General features: G+C 37.2%; 1 long non-coding RNA gene across 1 annotated transcript in view; it reads left to right on the forward strand.

Annotated features, from left to right (window-relative positions):
- The window catches only part of LOC117216207, a 114136-nt gene extending 97282 nt beyond the window's left edge, over positions 1 to 16854 (forward strand). The window contains exon 3 of the long non-coding RNA XR_004489316.1: positions 16051 to 16854. This is a non-coding gene — a long non-coding RNA (uncharacterized LOC117216207). The remainder of the gene's footprint in view (positions 1 to 16050) is intronic.
- The last annotated feature ends 682 nt before the right edge of the window (positions 16855 to 17536 follow it).

The following is a 17536-nucleotide window of genomic DNA, read 5'->3' on the forward strand; positions in this document are numbered from 1 at the left end:
AAATTCATAATCCAAAAATAAGTTTGACATTAATAAGACAGGCTGTGAAAACTCGGCTCTAGAATATTTAAGAAATACCTTCGACTTTTATTATTAATTTATCGAATCGACGTGATTCGGGAATATTTCCAATTTTTGTTGCGACCTTTACTTTAATCTCATGTTACGTTTAACGGCAATCGCATAAAAATTTTTAACGGGAACAGAAGAGAAACATGAAATGAAATAAAAAGGAATTGAAAGGGAATGAAGAACGAGAAAGTAACAAGTTTAGTAAAAAAAAAAAAGAACCTTCAGACGGAAATATGCACACGCTGAGAACGAACGCAAGAATTATGTTCTCAATAATGATCGCTGTAAATCACAAAGAGCATGTCCTCCTTTCGATTCATATTCCCATGGAACGTGCAACAAGCTTCTCCAGGATCTTATTAATAACGACGATTTAACCGCAGCGTTATCGTTTGTACAGTTGCGAATGTTTACCGTGTCTTTTGAAACTGTGAAGTTGTAGGCAAATATTCACGTGCTCCGAGATCGAGTGCACCCGACCTCACGGTGAAATTTGTTTGCATTCGCATCCTGCAAATCATTCCGTAAACCTTCGATCTTCCTATTATAGATTACTATAATTTATTTCGAAAGATACAATTAAATATATTTTTCAATTAAGAACGCCAGTGTTGTATATTCTTCTTCCTTCTTTTCGTCTTTTGTCTTCTTTTTTTCTTTTCTTTTTTTTTTTTTTGGAAGATGTGTGGACGTTTGTAAAAGATTTAAGAGGTAGGAATCGAAGGTAGAATTTATGGCAATTGTGAAATACAGGCTCAGACTCATCGATCATGAACGAAATCTTTCTATTGCGTGCTAATCGGTCTAAAAGCGACCTGCGTTGTAACTCAGAAACAGCGGGAGTGTCTGGTATCGATAAAAAGAATTATGGCAGGTTGTTTGAAACGAATAGAAAGGAGAATCGAAGAAACTGGCTGAGAAATGTTAGATTGTTACATAATAAATGTCGCTATTCGGCGAGATCTTGTTTCAATTATTTGAAAATTATAAAATTAATATTCGACAATTGCTTTTGTTTATGCATTAATTTTATTTAGGATATTTTAGTCTGTTATTTTTATAACCAGTTTTATAATTTTCTTAAGACAACGATATTTCATTTTTTTCAAAGTGTAACTAATATGCAGATGATCTTTGGAAAATTTTCTTTTCCGAAGAAATTACTTTCGTTGAAAAATTCCACTTTACAACAAATTATACTTAATGATATCGTGCAACTCTAGACGGGAAATTTATTTTATATCCGCTTGTATTGCATTACCGCGAATTTTCAACGAGTTCTAAATGCTTAAAAATGCCGACGTAAAAGCGAAAAAGATGATTCGTTGGTCAACAAAATTATCTTTCCTTATGCATCACTTTTATCGCACAAATTCCTCGTAAACTCGACGAACAACCCAAACGAAACGTTTCCACCGGCAATCACGAAGACGCGATAAATTAACCTTTTCGGGAATGTAGCTCGAAAAACCCATTAAGTCTTCTTTGGTGGAAGAAACAAAAATTAAAAAGCTATATTTATTTCAGGATCTATCATCAATCACGTGTTTCACCCTGAGCCCACTGTCTTCCAGTTTCTCCGCGTTCTTTCGTACAAAATGACATCTGACCCTGTCACGACCTATGTCCTTCCTCCTCCAGATCCTACGATTCAATTTACGGAGCTGAAGCGAAGGCCACCAGTTCCGATCTCTCAAGGCTATCAGCTGTTCAATATCTCATTCTTCCTTTTTATTTTTTTTTTACAAAGATTATAACAAAATTAAATTACATTTGCAATAATCCAAGAAGAAATTCATACTTATATATGTATATAAGAAATATTTTTTCGAATAAAGTACTTATTTTATATTTATTTGCCTACATTGTATATATTGTAACTTTTAATGTACACTATATTTTTCGAGAATGCAAAATTATTATAAAAACATTAGGTTTATGCATTCAAATAAAGCTTTAATCACACGTAATTTCTACAAAACATCATTCTATTTAATTAAAGTAATATCCACATAATTCTATGCACTTCCTTAATGGCTAACTGCTTTTATTATAATAAATCTATAAGAATTATCTACTCTATGGTTCGAGATAAAATCGAACGTCTGGATAAAAAGTCCAAATTATTGTCAAATGTTCATTTCATAATTCCTATTGATATTAATCTAGTACTGCTATTATCAGCATCAATTACTTCGATAATTCTATCGATCATCTATTACCTTTATGGCCGCTATTAAGAACGAAAATTAAAAACTAGAGAAGATGATCGCTTACTATCTCTAACAATAGGTTACAGTTGGATGAATGACCTTGAGCAGCCAAAACTAGGGGCCTCCGCTTTAACGTTGAAGCTGATCGAACAACCTCATCCCAGTGGATGTCCCTCCCAGTATCTCGGTTTCGGATCGCGTCTTTATCGAAATGCATTTAATCACGATACTGGCAGCCGACAATCGTGTCAGCAACGGCCCGAACAACTTTGACAGGCTAAAAGTGGCTTAAAAGGCTTCGCCCAGTGACGGGATGGGGTGGAAAAGAGTCGCGCGTCCTATAATTAACCACTTGTATCTTCGAGAGCATTGTCATTAAGATTTCGCGCAAACCGCAGCCATCCGACGCGTATAATTAGTAAATCACGTAAATAAACGTAGGACACGTAGAAAAAATTAAAAATCTTAAATTTAATTGTACAGTAACGTAGAATGTTGAATTTCCCGTAGTGCAAAATATATTTGTTCATTTCTTTAATACATGGAACAAACCATCTAGTGTATATGAAAAGTAAAAAGTATAATAAGCATTATGATACAGAAATATGGGGAAACTACATACACAAAAATATTATAGGAATATGATATAAATTGTTGTAGATCTCCGTTCATAGTCGAATTTTATAGCAAGCTTTGTAAAATTTTACAGAATCTATAGACAAAGTAGTTATACAACAATAAATACAGAATGTTCGTCGAATAATATAAAAAATAGGAATATGATATAAATTGTTGTAGATCTCCGTTTATAGCCGAATTTTATAGCAAACTTTGTAAAATTTTACAGAATCTATAGACAAAATGGTTATACAACAATAAATACAGAATGTTCGTCGAATAATATAAAAAATAGGAATATGATATAAATTGTTGTAGATCTCCGTTTATAGTCGAATTTGATAGCAAGCTTTGTAAAATTTTACAGAATCTATAGACAAAGTAGTTATACAACAATAAATACAGGATGTTCGTCGAATAATACAATGTCGAATAATAGAAAAAATAGGAATATGATATAAATTGTTGTAGATCTCTGTTTATAGTCGAATTTTATAGCAAGCTTTGTAAAATTTTACAGAATTTATAGACAAAGTAGTTATACAACAATAAATACAGAATGTTCGTCGAATAATATAAAAAATAGGAATATGATATAAATTGTTGTAGATCTCCGTTTATAGCCGAATTTGATAGCAAGCTTTGTAAAATTTTACAGAATCTATAGACAAAGTGGTTATACAACAATAAATACAGAATGTTCATCGAATAATACAATGTCGAATAATATAAAAAATAGGAATATGATATAAATTGTTGTAGATCTCCGTTTATAGCCGAATTTTATAGCAAGCTTTGTAAAATTTTACAGAATTTATAGACAAAGTAGTTATACAACAATAAATACAGAATGTTCGTCGAATAATATAAAAAATAGGAATATGATATAAATTGTTGTAGATCTCCGTTTATAGTCGAATTTGATAGCAAGCTTTGTAAAATTTTACAGAATTTATAGACAAAGTAGTTATACAACAATAAATACAGGATGTTCGTCGAATAATACAATGTCGAATAATATAAAAAATAGGAATATGATATAAATTGTTGTAGATCTCCGTTTATAGCCGAATTTTATAGCAAGCTTTGTAAAATTTTACAGAATTTATAGACAAAGTGGTTATACAACAATAAATACAGAATGTTCGTCGAATAATATAAAAAATAGGAATATGATATAAATTGTTGTAGATCTCCGTTTATAGTCGAATTTTATAGCAAGCTTTGTAAAATTTTACAGAATTTATAGACAAAGTAGTTATACAACAATAAATACAGGGTGTTCGTCGAATAATACAATGTCGAATAATATAAAAAATAGGAATATGATATAAATTGTTGTAGATCTCTGTTTATAGTCGAATTTTATAGCAAGCTTTGTAAAATTTTACAGAATTTATAGACAAAGTAGTTATACAACAATAAATACAGAATGTTCGTCGAATAATATAAAAAATAGGAATATGATATAAATTGTTGTAGATCTCTGTTTATAGTCGAATTTTATAGCAAGCTTTGTAAAATTTTACAGAATCTATAGACAAAATGGTTATACAACAATAAATACAGAATGTTCATCGAATAATATAATGTCTGAATTATACATTTGCGAATGGAATAACAAGATCTTGAAATGACAACTTATATAAATTAAATCTTCTATAAATCCTAAATCTGGAACGACACGATTTCTAGCAACACAAAACCAATTAACCCACGTCAGGGACTTGTACAGAACAAAATAAATAAATCAAGGATCCCACCATAATATAATAAATATTGCAATAGTTTTTATACAATTTTCTACGAAATTCAATATTACGAAACCTGATATTTAATGGGTTAAAATAGAAGCCATCCACTTAATTTGTATCTCATTCATTGTGATCGGAGGATGAATTTCGACGATGATGTTACGCCATTGTTAGGATACACGCGGTTACCGGATCCTGCAGCTATTTATACGAGCGATAAATCAATTTCGACTGGCTGATTCGACGAATTCGGATGCCGTGGGTAGGTCGATTTGCATTCGACCAATGTTGGACGCTAATCGATGCGCCTATGCAAATCGGGTGTTGACACTGCGAAGGTTCGTAGGCGTTTTTCTGAAATACGTGAAACTAGGGGACGAGGTGTTGCACAACGCGATGATTACCAATAACGAATGGACCATATTTTCTGAACTATGTTTTACATTTAGGACGTATACGAGGACGACGATTTTAATTGGAATCTTATGAAATATTTAAATGCCAAGCTTCCTGCTTGTGCCTAAAATAATAATTTGAGGAAGAAATATAAATATATTTATGCAAATTATTTATTTATTTTAATATTAGCAGGATGACACAAATCTCTGCTTCGCTCATTTAGTATAAATTCCCAGATTATTAATCATATTTATTTAGTTTACAATCATGAAATATTTTTAATCGTTTCCTTGTGTTTCTTTCGTTATTTAGTATAAATTTTTAACTGCAAGTGTTACAAGTAAATAGTAAGTAAAAAGAAAACACATACATAGAGGAAGGTTGACATATCGTTAAATTTCCGTAGAAAAAAATCGATAAACGGAAATGTAGAAACTATTCAAGGCCTCGAATGTTTTTCTAGTTGATACTAACGCATATTTTTTAATAGAGGTAAGGAGACGTCGTTAAACCAACATGCAATTATAAATCGTTTGAAACTTTTCCGCATTCTAATTACATCTAATTAACGTGCCTTGCTATTCGAAGAAGCAAAGGTTTCTGCATTCCTTACAAGTTTCTACTCTTTGTGCTCTCTCGAGCAACTACCTAAGTAAATATACAAATTTGGCCAGATCCATTCAAATACTATTTAATCATTCCGTTTCTACGATGATCGTTTAGATTTATAAATTTATAATTTACGAAACAGGGGACAGGAAACGAAGTATTGTTATTAACTGAAATTTATGAGACGGTTATGTTAATCATGTTACGTAGAATCATAGGAAAGTTTTGCTTTATTTCTAAAGAATTTTTACACGATTCTAAATGTCAAAATGTTCGTATGAATTGCCCACATTTGTTTCGATATAATAGGCAGCACAAGATTCTAGACACACGTATATCGTCCTTAAATAATTTTAAGAACGAAAGGATCTAACCAAACCAAAATTTCTGCACATCAGCGATGAGAAAATAAAGTTTAAGATAGAAACACTATGAATTTTATTAACTTTTGTATTAAAGACTGTTCACCATATATTGGTAACAGTCATTTATTCTACGGTATATGTTACGCTTACTCATCGCTCTCATTAAATATAAGTCCATTTTGGAAAAGAACGTTATCCTTTTATGAACTATCCTTTGTTCGCCACTGTGTCTACTCACAGCTGTTGTCAAATATAATTTTGTAAGATTATCGCATTCTTTCGTACCATTTACCTTACCAACTTTCTTCTTACCACTATATAGCACTATTTAAATGATACAAATAGCACCATTTCAGCCGAAACAGACGAGGACGCAGTCGCATAAAGAGGACCACGAACGAGCGTCCGTCACACGCGTCAAAAATCCATTGTACGACACTTTATCGGTCTAACGGGTCAGCAGTCGTTTCGCTGCCGACTATTCGCGGCATAATATGAATAAAATTTTCCCTCAGCAATAAACAACGTCTTAATGGCCAGCCGCTTGTGGTCCCAGCCATGATAGTCCATACTACACGCAGAATTATTCTTGGCCAGTACCGCGAGACTCCGAGCATTATCAAGCATCCTGGTGGACAGCTGTGACCGCGACCGGTCGAAGTGGCCGCCGCGTGTTCTCGACGCGAGCAGCACGCGAAATAAGAAACGCTCCGCGGTATTATTTGCGAGCAAAGCAAGTACAGGGTCCAGAGTCCAGGTGAAACAAGCGTCTCAGCTCGTCTCTCGCGTTGCAAGAAAAGAACCGCGCTGGAAATTATGCAGCGGACTGCGTCGTGAGCTGGTCTTCGTGTGTTTTATCGCCTACTAGTAATCACTATACTAGGATATCCGCGGTGTACGGTAACGAGAGTTCAAGGGTTTTGGTGGTATAGCGGATCCTTGTTGTTCTTTTTTATTTATTTACCTATTTGTTGTCTCTTCAGTTTACGGCCAAGATCCTTTAGGTGTTCTTAGCATTAGAGCACAATTGGAGGCTTGTAATAGTTGTTGTACAGTGAATTTGCAGAATTTGTTGAATTTATAGAACGCTGTAGCACATGAACGCGATTAGTGAGGTTGAAAAATCAGTGATTAAAATTTAGGACTTTTGACGAGTGCAATAATAACAACCTAGACTCTCGTTAAGAGTTAGAACGATGTTAATTTAGCATCAGTTGTTTGTTTGTAGTATATCTAACAAAAATTGTCTCCTTGCAAAGGAAGATAATTAGTAACTCGTTGAAGTACCGCAAGGTGTTTTCAAGAGAACGAATAATGATTTAATTATCTCGTCCAATTAAATCGTTCCGTCAGGTTAATCCTTTAATATGCAACAATTTTTTTCAAAAACAAAAATTGCGCCGTTACGATTATCTAAGTAACATTGCTGACGCACCTGTTGCGTAAACACGCAATGTAAAAATAAAAAAAAACACCAATGGAAATGAAAGAAGCGGAAAAGAATATGCGAGAACGCATGTTTCTACACACTCCGATAAAAAAACACAAGATATAATGTACAACGTGTTGGGCCAAACATTATAATAAACTTTTACAGCTCTGATGAAGAAAGCCATTTAATTTCAGAGGCAGAGCAGCCGTATTTTTTCACTACGAGGTGTTACATAAATTTTATTTGCGTTAGTCATCTATGCAGTTTAGTGCCATAACCCGTGCCCACCCTAAAATTGTTTAGAGAGACACGTTGGTCGAAGAAGGGGGCGGTCTCAGCCAGCGGCGAAAGAAGGAAGCACCCATCAGTGAGAGAGCAAATTATCCGTTGAATTTCCATTAATAATGCGTATTTCAGGATAATGTTCAACAGCCCTGATCCTCGCTGGAGGATCGTTAAATCGCGAGCGAGCCTAGGAGAGCGGCATACCGAACCGGTGAACCGGTAGCCTGGTATCGGTTCGCTTTCTACCGAGAATTTAATAACGGTCAACCGGACCCTGTGGAGCAGAACGCGCTCATTATGCGCCACGAAATTGTTCCCATGAAAATTAAACGGAGCCGGTTACCGACGATAGGTGACGTTAGTCGACGCTTAAATAAGACCAATACCCCGAGACCAAAGATGCGTCACAGGCTTTTTGACGGACTCGAGACTCGCCACTTTACGATCGTCTCGCGGCTCTTGCTGGCAAAAATCCGACCTTCCGTCTTCGACGCGAACTACAACTACGTTTGCCGAGGGAATAACGCGGATAGTAGGAAACGATTCGCCTTCTGTACGGGATTCGAGGAATTTATGGTGGAATTCTTATTATTAAAGTTAAGCGAAGTACTTTAAAAAGTTGGGGAGATGACGAGTGGAATGGAACAAGGGGCAAGAGAATTACTGCGCTTGATCCTGTTTTCACGTGCGGATGTACACACGTATACACTGCAGTTTATAAGCAGAACTTTACACGAGTTACGAGCTATTAGTAGACTGTATATGTTCATACGTAAATTTCTATTTTCGATGCAATTAAAATGCATTTAAAATGCAATTTAAAAAGATAAAATCCACGCAGAAATTTGTGTCATTAGATATCGCAACGAGCAAGTACACTGTTTTATATATTTTTATATAGCATGCCAGTACATTTTTGCAACTTTTCACGCGGTCCATCCCGTAGCAATCGGTTTCCTTCGGTACATAGGTCAAGGTGATCCCCTAAGTATTCGCGTTAAAAAAAGGATCTTTAATTAAGAAAGAGAGGGAAGAATATTGAAGGAAAGGAGGAAGTATATATGTTAATATTCGTTCATTAGTCATCCTTCACACCCAAAAACAGCAATACCTCGCACTCGTGTGTGTTCTGTGGGATTGTTGGTCCGCCTTTAATTATCGGCTGCTTCATTCGGTAGTAAAAAAGGTAGGATACTTGAAAGCTGGCGCGTACAGCGACGTAATAACGAGCAACGAAAGAGGCTACCGGCTCGTCGTCGGCTTCGCCTTGAAGAAGATTCCACCAGCGGTGGCTTCGATCTAGCCTACCCACGCAAAAATAAAAAGGGAAAGCTTCCCCTACCTTGGCCGTACAAATGGCGTCCAGGTGTGTAACTACGGTAACGGCACGCCGGCCAGTAGGAGAATACGGAATGCGTACGGGGGCCGTGTGGTACGCACGCAGGGGGTTAAAGTCGAACGAGCTAGGTATGCGGACTGCTACAGACATGTAACTGCCGTGGGGGCTTGGTTTTTGCGCCGCCACGGAGTTACTGCTACAAGAAAATAACATCATTACACCCATAAGGCCGGTGCACCGGCCGTACGATCCGCTCCGGCATTCACCGATACGCTTAGAGACACGCGCTCGACGTTTTCACGGAAGTACACACGCGACGGATTTGTGTGTAACAAGGGCGAGTACGCGGAGGAAGGACACGATGATAAGATGTTGAACAGCTTTTAAGGTTACGGTGGTTCTTTTGCTGCACGATGGGGGAGGGTAGCTTTTGGAATTCTGTAAAGTACATTTACATGTAATAGACAGGTCTTTCGTTAATAACTTTGCTGATCAGTATTGTGTATCTTATTGCAAAAAGCAGAGATCCGAAATAACATTTATTTTGAATATTTGTGGGGGGAAAAGTGTGCGAGTAAAAATGAATTTTTGTTTAAATAGAAGCCAGCTATCGATCAATCTAACAGAAATTGATGATTAAATGATTAAAGAATATTAATACGAATAACCATTGTGAATAACGAACATTTTTCTTGGTTATCAGTAATCATTATTGGCAACAAATGTTCAACTTTGCTTATCACTAGTCAATATAAACGGCCGGAATTTTTTTCGATTATCAATTATCATTATCGAGGCACAATTTTGCTTAACGATACCAATGGCGAAAAATTTTCTTGGTTACTACTAATCAAATATTAATACAAGTATTAATAAAAATCTTTTATTACAATTTCTTTTATCCTAATCGTTGTTTCATATATTTTGTACCGTTTTTTTGCTTAAAATAAAATATGTACGTATTATAATCGTTTTTTTACGTTGTCAATGAATATGTGCTAATTATTAGCAATGTTAGTAATAATTGACAATAATCGAATGCAATCGGAAAAGTTTTTGCAATCGATAAAGGTTACTGATAGCGAAAAAAATTCCGATCATTTACATTGGTTACTGGTAATCAACATTAAATTCTCGTCACCGATAATGATAATCCGTAACTTAAAAAGCTAGAATCATTTATAGTAGTTACTCGCAACCAACATTTTTTATGAAACATATCAACTGTTACGCCATAATTTTAAAAATTTGTGACAAGGATTCTGATGTCATTCTGTTTACAGGTAATCTATTTTCTTTCGTATGTGATCCAAAGGTGGCTTTAATAAAATAAAAACATATAAATTGAAAAAAAGGAGAAAGATACTCAAGTCACACTTTAGTCATTCTACGAAAAAAATAATACATGGTTGATAGGATGATATTACGCAATTGCAAGATGCAAATTAGATGAGTAATTTAATGTACATGACGTCATCAAGATGTCTGATCATTAATGCAGATGGTAATAAAATAAGGAAATAAAAAAATTTACAGATTAAATTCTTACGAACGTTGATACTTTGCATACACTTTTATTAATTAATATTCATAGTTGTATTAATATCTCTTTGATACTCGAGTTCCAACATGATATGAAATAGAATTGCATGAAATTTAAAAAGAAAGCGGTAAGCTCGTTGTATATTGTTAGAAAACTATTTTTAATTTGAACATTCTGTAACACTTAACGTGCTAATATACAACGAATGGTAATATAAGAAATGTCATGTATAATTTAGTAAATTTCTTCGTAGAATCTTTTATAGGAAATTAACACGTTTCCCTTGCATCGTGATTTTCTCATCTCACCGTATATTTTCTTTTCCACATCGTCGTTAATTTATTTTAAAAGAACTTCATACATTTCAGACAGAGTTAATTAGAATTGCCTAATATATCATGAAAGACACACTTTCTTTGTCAAACTCTTTTCAGAGCCGTGTACGACGACGAAATTTGCATATCTTCAGGGTATTGGCGGCGATAACCGAGCTGAATCAAAATACGCGCAACAAAACGGCCAATATCACGCGAAGCGGCTGTGATAATGCATAATGCTTCGCGTATTTATACGTAGCCATCATGCTTTAAACGCTGATGATATCTCGGAATATCAATTTCATCGGAATAACGCTGACAGTCTGGCAAAGCAACAAAGTAACCACCCTCGGGCATCTCTTCGTAAAACAGAGGTATTAAGATGGAAAAGAAGAAAAAAGAACGCTACTTCTGCTTCATCTGATCATTAGACAGACATGTGTATAATGTAGAGAAGATTACAGATCAGGAGTTATTTGAAAAATTGAAATTTAACTTCGATTTCTAGATTTTTTATTTCGAACTTCAACAGACATTTTCTCATCGTACAATGAGAATTAATCCACATACACACGTATGTACATATACGTAATCTCATATTGCAACTGTTTAGGAACGATAAAATACATTTGCGCGCCGCTACATTGGGTTCAAGCAGAACGACCATACTGATCTTTGATGTACAGTTGAAACCCATTCGTTTATTTGATTATTTATTTGGTCATTTATTAGAAATTTCAATTGAAGTCAATTTTATAAAAGTAAATTGAACGTTACAAGCGAGTAGAACAGAGAGAAACGTTTTGGCCACATCACTAAGACCTGTATATTAAACGCGTTGGTTTATTAAAGAGACGAGTGATAAAATTGTAATAGTCACAGTATATTAAAATCACTTTAAATACAGGTACGGAGATAGTGTATGTCGGTAGTAATCGTCGCTTACTCGATGCTACTGTTCAACTCTACGCTCGCTATTCCACTCGCTATAATGATCGTCCTAGAGAACATGTTCGTCTATTTGTATCGACCGGTGGTATCGCAAAAAGTTCAAATGTAACTCCGGTTGACGATTACAAACAACGGCGATAATGTTTTGTCCGGAGTTTGTTTACCTTTAAACCTAGCAAAGCAAAACAACGTTGGCACTCCAAGGCGCAACAATACGAGTCTCTCCCGATTCGAATCTCCCGTTGACTCATGTGCAGCTACAGCTAAATTCGTGACTCTATGATTTAGCACTAAGGGGGATATGAGCCACAGTGTCTCGTTCTACTTCACGTGTTCGATAGATACGTTCAAGAAATTATTTCCCTATAATACATCGATATTATAAGATTTTTATGTTATTACGAAACGTTATTCTTCTTATAAAATTTATCGCTATTCCGGCCATAACTCATAGATAACAAAATCACGTGTTGCCGAAGGAACGAGCCGGAAGGGAGCATCAAGCAACGACACGCTGCGCTGTAGGGAGAAGATATAAGAGGATCCGGTCGGTGGAGCTGATTAATCGTAATTCTAATTCCCCTTAAAGAGCATCGCGAAACGCGCGAACGAATTTGCTGTTCTTGCTATCCGACGCATCTTCCCCTTGAGGGAGCAACAAAACCTCGCGGAAATGAACGTCCCGGAGTATCAGTTTCACGGTGCGAGCATGGCAAATGACGTAAAATGGATAAACGCCTCGTGACGTTGCAAGATGCGCCGCACGGTCCAGCGAAAGAAGAAGCAACGAGTTTGCCCGTCCCGAGAAAAGATGAAAATAAAAGAAAGGTAATACGAGAAACGCAGACACAGAGAAAATGTTGCAGAGGCCTCCGACAACGTATCCTGGTATTCTATCAACCTCGGGCAGGATGTGCACCTGTATTACCAACGGATTGTAAAATCACGCAATACGAGCGGCTCGTAACAACACATAGATCAGAAGCTAATTAAACTCCGGTGTGATTAGTTAGGAACTAACCGCTTCTAAAACAATTCCATCACCTTCGTACCGATCTACTTTAGTTTCTGTCAGACACTTTCGTTTAATTGGGATTCGATCATTGGTGTGTTCCTTCTTCTCTCTATTTTTTTATCATTTATTAGTTAAAGTAACTGGCCATTATTAGATCATTTACCAGATATGTGATGGTATCTGTAAGTGAGTCGTATGAGAAGATATCACCTGTTATATGACGATCTTCGAAGGATAAATTATTATTACGGTGGTTGTGTGTTTGTTCTCCTTTTCTCTTTTTGGTAGATAATTAGTTAGATTTTCGGTTAATCATTATTACGTCATTTAGTGAATACATATCGACGTACGTGCTAAACTTATTAATAATCCTTCAAGGGTATACGATGGTTGTGTTGCTCCAAGCCTGAGGAAGATATAGTTACTATGTACATTGCTCGAAACTATTAAGGGAAATTACAAAAATTATGAAGATATTTTCATTCGTGTAATGTTTCGTGCTTCTCCAATGCAATTAAACGTAATTTTACTGTAATTCATCGACTCTCACGGTTTCACTTCAACAAACTTTTCTTTCTACACAATAATCTCGAATTTTGGACTCCACGTAAAATTGTCATCCTACCCAAAGTATAAACAACTGAACAAAATCCTTCGCTTGCTCCCAACATCCAGCGTGGCATTTACAAAACCAGTGTTTCGATGTTATCTTTTTCAGGCTGCAATTAAATCTCACCGAATTCCCACAGTTCCGGCGGCGAGTTAGCAGACCACCCTGGACACCTTCGGATCAAAATCAGCCGAAAGGTTTCTTCCTTTCCAAGAAAGACTCGTCGTGTTCCGCCACAGTGACTCCAACATGCGTGACGTCCATTTACAGAATTTCTTTAGTTTCGACCAAAGTGGAACGACCAAGCTTCTTCACACGATTCCATGCTCCGTATGTATGTATATACGCAAACTCGAGGCCGGTGCTCCACGTGTGCCACGCTCTTTTTCCCATAGCCGATCGTCGTCGCGTAGTGGCTTTCGATAGTGGCGAATACTCACACCGGCATGTAATGGTACCATCTGAAAGTACAGGTCTCAGCGCTAAGCCTTACCTACATTACGTATGAGACAAGAGGAGCCTACCACCGCGATACAATGAGGCACTGGGAGGCGTTATAAAGGGCTCTGTGTAGTTATTAGAGGTTATGACGGCGGTAATATCTCACTCAGCAGGCTCCTCTGTAATGTTATGGCCAGGCCCTCTTTCACGTTTCCCCTTTGCTAAACCCCTTATACCCCTTCGTCTACCGTCGATCTCCTTTTCTACTTCTCCTCCCTTTTCTTTCCTCTCTTCCTGCCTTCGCTTCTTTCCTCCTTTTCGCGTTTTCTGCTTTTTATTTCTCCCTTCTTTCTTTTCTCCTTCCTCCATTTTTTTTGCCCGTTTGACCGACTAACTCTTGAAGTCTTTATACCCTGAGAACTTGAAAGGGCTATGGCATACTTTGATTTTATTTACTCGACAAGCCGACTACCGTGCAGGTCGTGGTTTGTTTGGAAATTTGAGGGTGTCTTATCTGTTTCAATTCGTTGCTTCATTACCGGAGCCAAATATTATTTTCGTAATTTTTAAATAACAACCAATGTAAATAGCTCCTTCGTTTTTAACGACAGGAGAAACGTCTAACGTACAAGTTAAATCATTTTGGAGAAAAAGTAACGTGACGGAAAAATCAGAACCATGATCTTTAAAAAGCGAACATTAAAGATAATATTAATTTTGTTCAAAAGAACATATTATTTTATATATTTATATTTTTAAATATTTTTGTATTTGGAATATTCGCGTTAAATAAACCACTGCAAAATTCTGTGTTTCCTTTATCCCATTTTTTGTAAACACATCAACATTCGAATTTTTCATTTTACAAGAGCACAGAGAGGCAATATGTAAACCTGCATAGTTCTAGTGAGCTGGAAGAAATCCTATAATCGGGCGATACTACTACCAGTCCGAGCGTCAGTAGTATCAGAAAATTTTGATCAGGCGTAAGGTTACCGCGGCGTAAGGTCGATTACCACGAAAATGAGCAGATAATTTTTCGTCATATAAAACAACGCCACGGTACACCATCAAATGTTATTCACAAAACTCTAACAAGCGTAATAATTTTCTCGATTCTTTCGCATACCGCGGGGGCAAAAACTTTCACTCGTGTAATACCAGCGAACCGTCATCAGTCCTTTCCATCTCATTACCTCTATTCCTGTTGATAAGAAACGCCCGGTAAAAAACTATATCATATCGGTAATGCCAGCTGCTTTATTACGAACGTTTCATTTCCATGGGTACGTCGGAACAATCATTCGCCAAACACACTCAACGACGACCGCTTACCGACGCTGTCTTTGGCGGAGTATTTTTTTGCGCTCCACCACGGCCTGGTAATAACGCGTCCTCGAAATGGAACGAAAAATTTCGCTCGGCGAAACCCCGCCCTCTCCGGCCACAAAAACGTCCGACGAAAACGTAGCAACACGCCACGGAAGCGCATTAAACCGAGGGCAATAATAAAGATATGACAAACGCAGCGGATGCGAGAGGAAGAGAGAGAGAGAGAGAAAGAAAGAGGCCAAGTGTGGCTGCGTGATGTACCGTCTTAAATCCGTGAAGGTTAGCCAGGGACTAACGATGCCCGGAGACGGCAATGAACTGTACAAAACTCACTGTGTGCGTTTCCTGTACGGCGTAGGTTCATTAGCGAGAAGCATTCGAAACTCGTTCTGATTCCCTTTCGTGGTGCGCCATCGGTGATTCGTAATCCCCTATCTAATCGCGTATCTCTGCGCGGCTTTGAATTATTTCGAAGTCATAGAAATACGGAAGCGCGACGTATGGTAGAAAACGACCGAAATCAAATGCTTGGCCGCTAAAACGTAGCATCGTGTAGGTTCCAACCTGTACACACGTACACGTTCTGTTTCTTTCGGAGCGAATATCGCACTCTGATCGAACGTTAGCGTAGCGTTCTGTTAGCCATTCGAATGGACTGGTTATTCCGCTGTGCGGAAGAAACTCACGGTGCATTATTCAAATCCGATGTAGATCGGTATCGGTGGATGTAATTCTAGTGTGGACGCGTGTTTCAGGCCCGTTGTCGGAGCAACACTTAATTTGTCCGTCCACTTGTGCCCTCGCCGCGGGACGTTCATTGGCCGCCGTGTAGCCAAGGATGAAGATTCGAGGGAGAACTGTGAGAGGCCGCGAAGGACGCCGGTGAAAGTGCTCCATGGATCTATTTACTCAACGGGAAATATGCCTTTGTGTGCAGATTTCTATACCGATCATCTACTATGCAATATTGCCGATATCGTACAACGCTCGAATAAATGAATAAGTGGTATCGCGTACATCAGACGTTTAATTTTAATCGATGCCGAGATTTATGGTAAGTATACATGTGGATATTGTTTGGTACTTGAATGGTATGTTTTGGTATTCGATCATGTGAAACAGATAAGGTGAAGGTATTACCGAGCGTTTATCGTATATACGGCTATTTATCACTCGATGAAATTTTACTAGCCTGTGACAATTTTCTAATCGTCGATTTATGTGTTCCAGTGACAAAGGTTAATTTTATGTTAAATGTATTTCGTGTGAAAATTATAGCGTCACGTGCCACTTAATCCTAATCGGATATTGTTTGTTATTCGATCGATCATTCGCATTAGATAAGCTGCAAGTAATAGTACGTGTTTATTGCACGCATGTTTATTTATCACCTGGTGAAATTCTACTGTCCTGTGACACATTTTCTAATTGAAATTTCATGTTTTCATGTCTATTTTCACGTAGATTTATGTACTCATGCAGGGATTATAACGTATACGGTTTCTGATAATGTCAGGTCAGGATGGAGGAAGAAATAATAACGAAAACGAAATTGATGAAATCCTCTATATTTCTCTTCAGCCGCGTCAATTAAAATAATTTCTTGCTACGTTACATTTTGACTGACAATGTTTATTTTGATGAGCACGAAAGGTACTTGTACACCATTATATTGTAGCATTTACGTACCTACATCAACCAGGTCCAAGTACCTACATTCAATTTCCCACTATTTTAATGGCATTTTCATATAATTATAAAAATTTGCTACTTGATAAAAAGACGTTTCGCTGGAAAATAAATATATTTCCAAATCCTTTTTGTAGCCACTAAATACGTGCAATAGACTTCTTTGATCGTTCGTGGTTTCCTCGCTGATACTCGGCCATGTTCTTCTCACCCAAACACGCCAGTTTAATCGTAATCGTCGATCGTGCCTTGGCGCCATTACCATTGCGATACAGAGGGCGACCACGAGCGTTTCGTGGCCGATTTGCGACACGAAATTTCAGACTTCTCTTCTGTGGAATATCACTCCGGTCCCCGGACGTGTGTATCACAGAACTGCATCGTGTCGAATCCCGGTTTCGTGCGTGGAGCCACTTCGTCCAAATTACAGGGGATCTCGAAGCGAGCAAATAATCACCGAGTTAGCGTAGCTCGCCAACGTGAATTAGAAAGGTCGATGGAGGTGGACGGAGAAGATCAAAAAGAGACGTGGTGGGGACCAGCGAGACACGG

Source organism: Bombus bifarius, unplaced genomic scaffold (genome assembly GCF_011952205.1).
Source record: "Bombus bifarius isolate JDL3187 unplaced genomic scaffold, Bbif_JDL3187 scf7180000010252, whole genome shotgun sequence".
NCBI classification, from domain to species: Eukaryota; Metazoa; Arthropoda; class Insecta; order Hymenoptera; family Apidae; genus Bombus; species Bombus bifarius.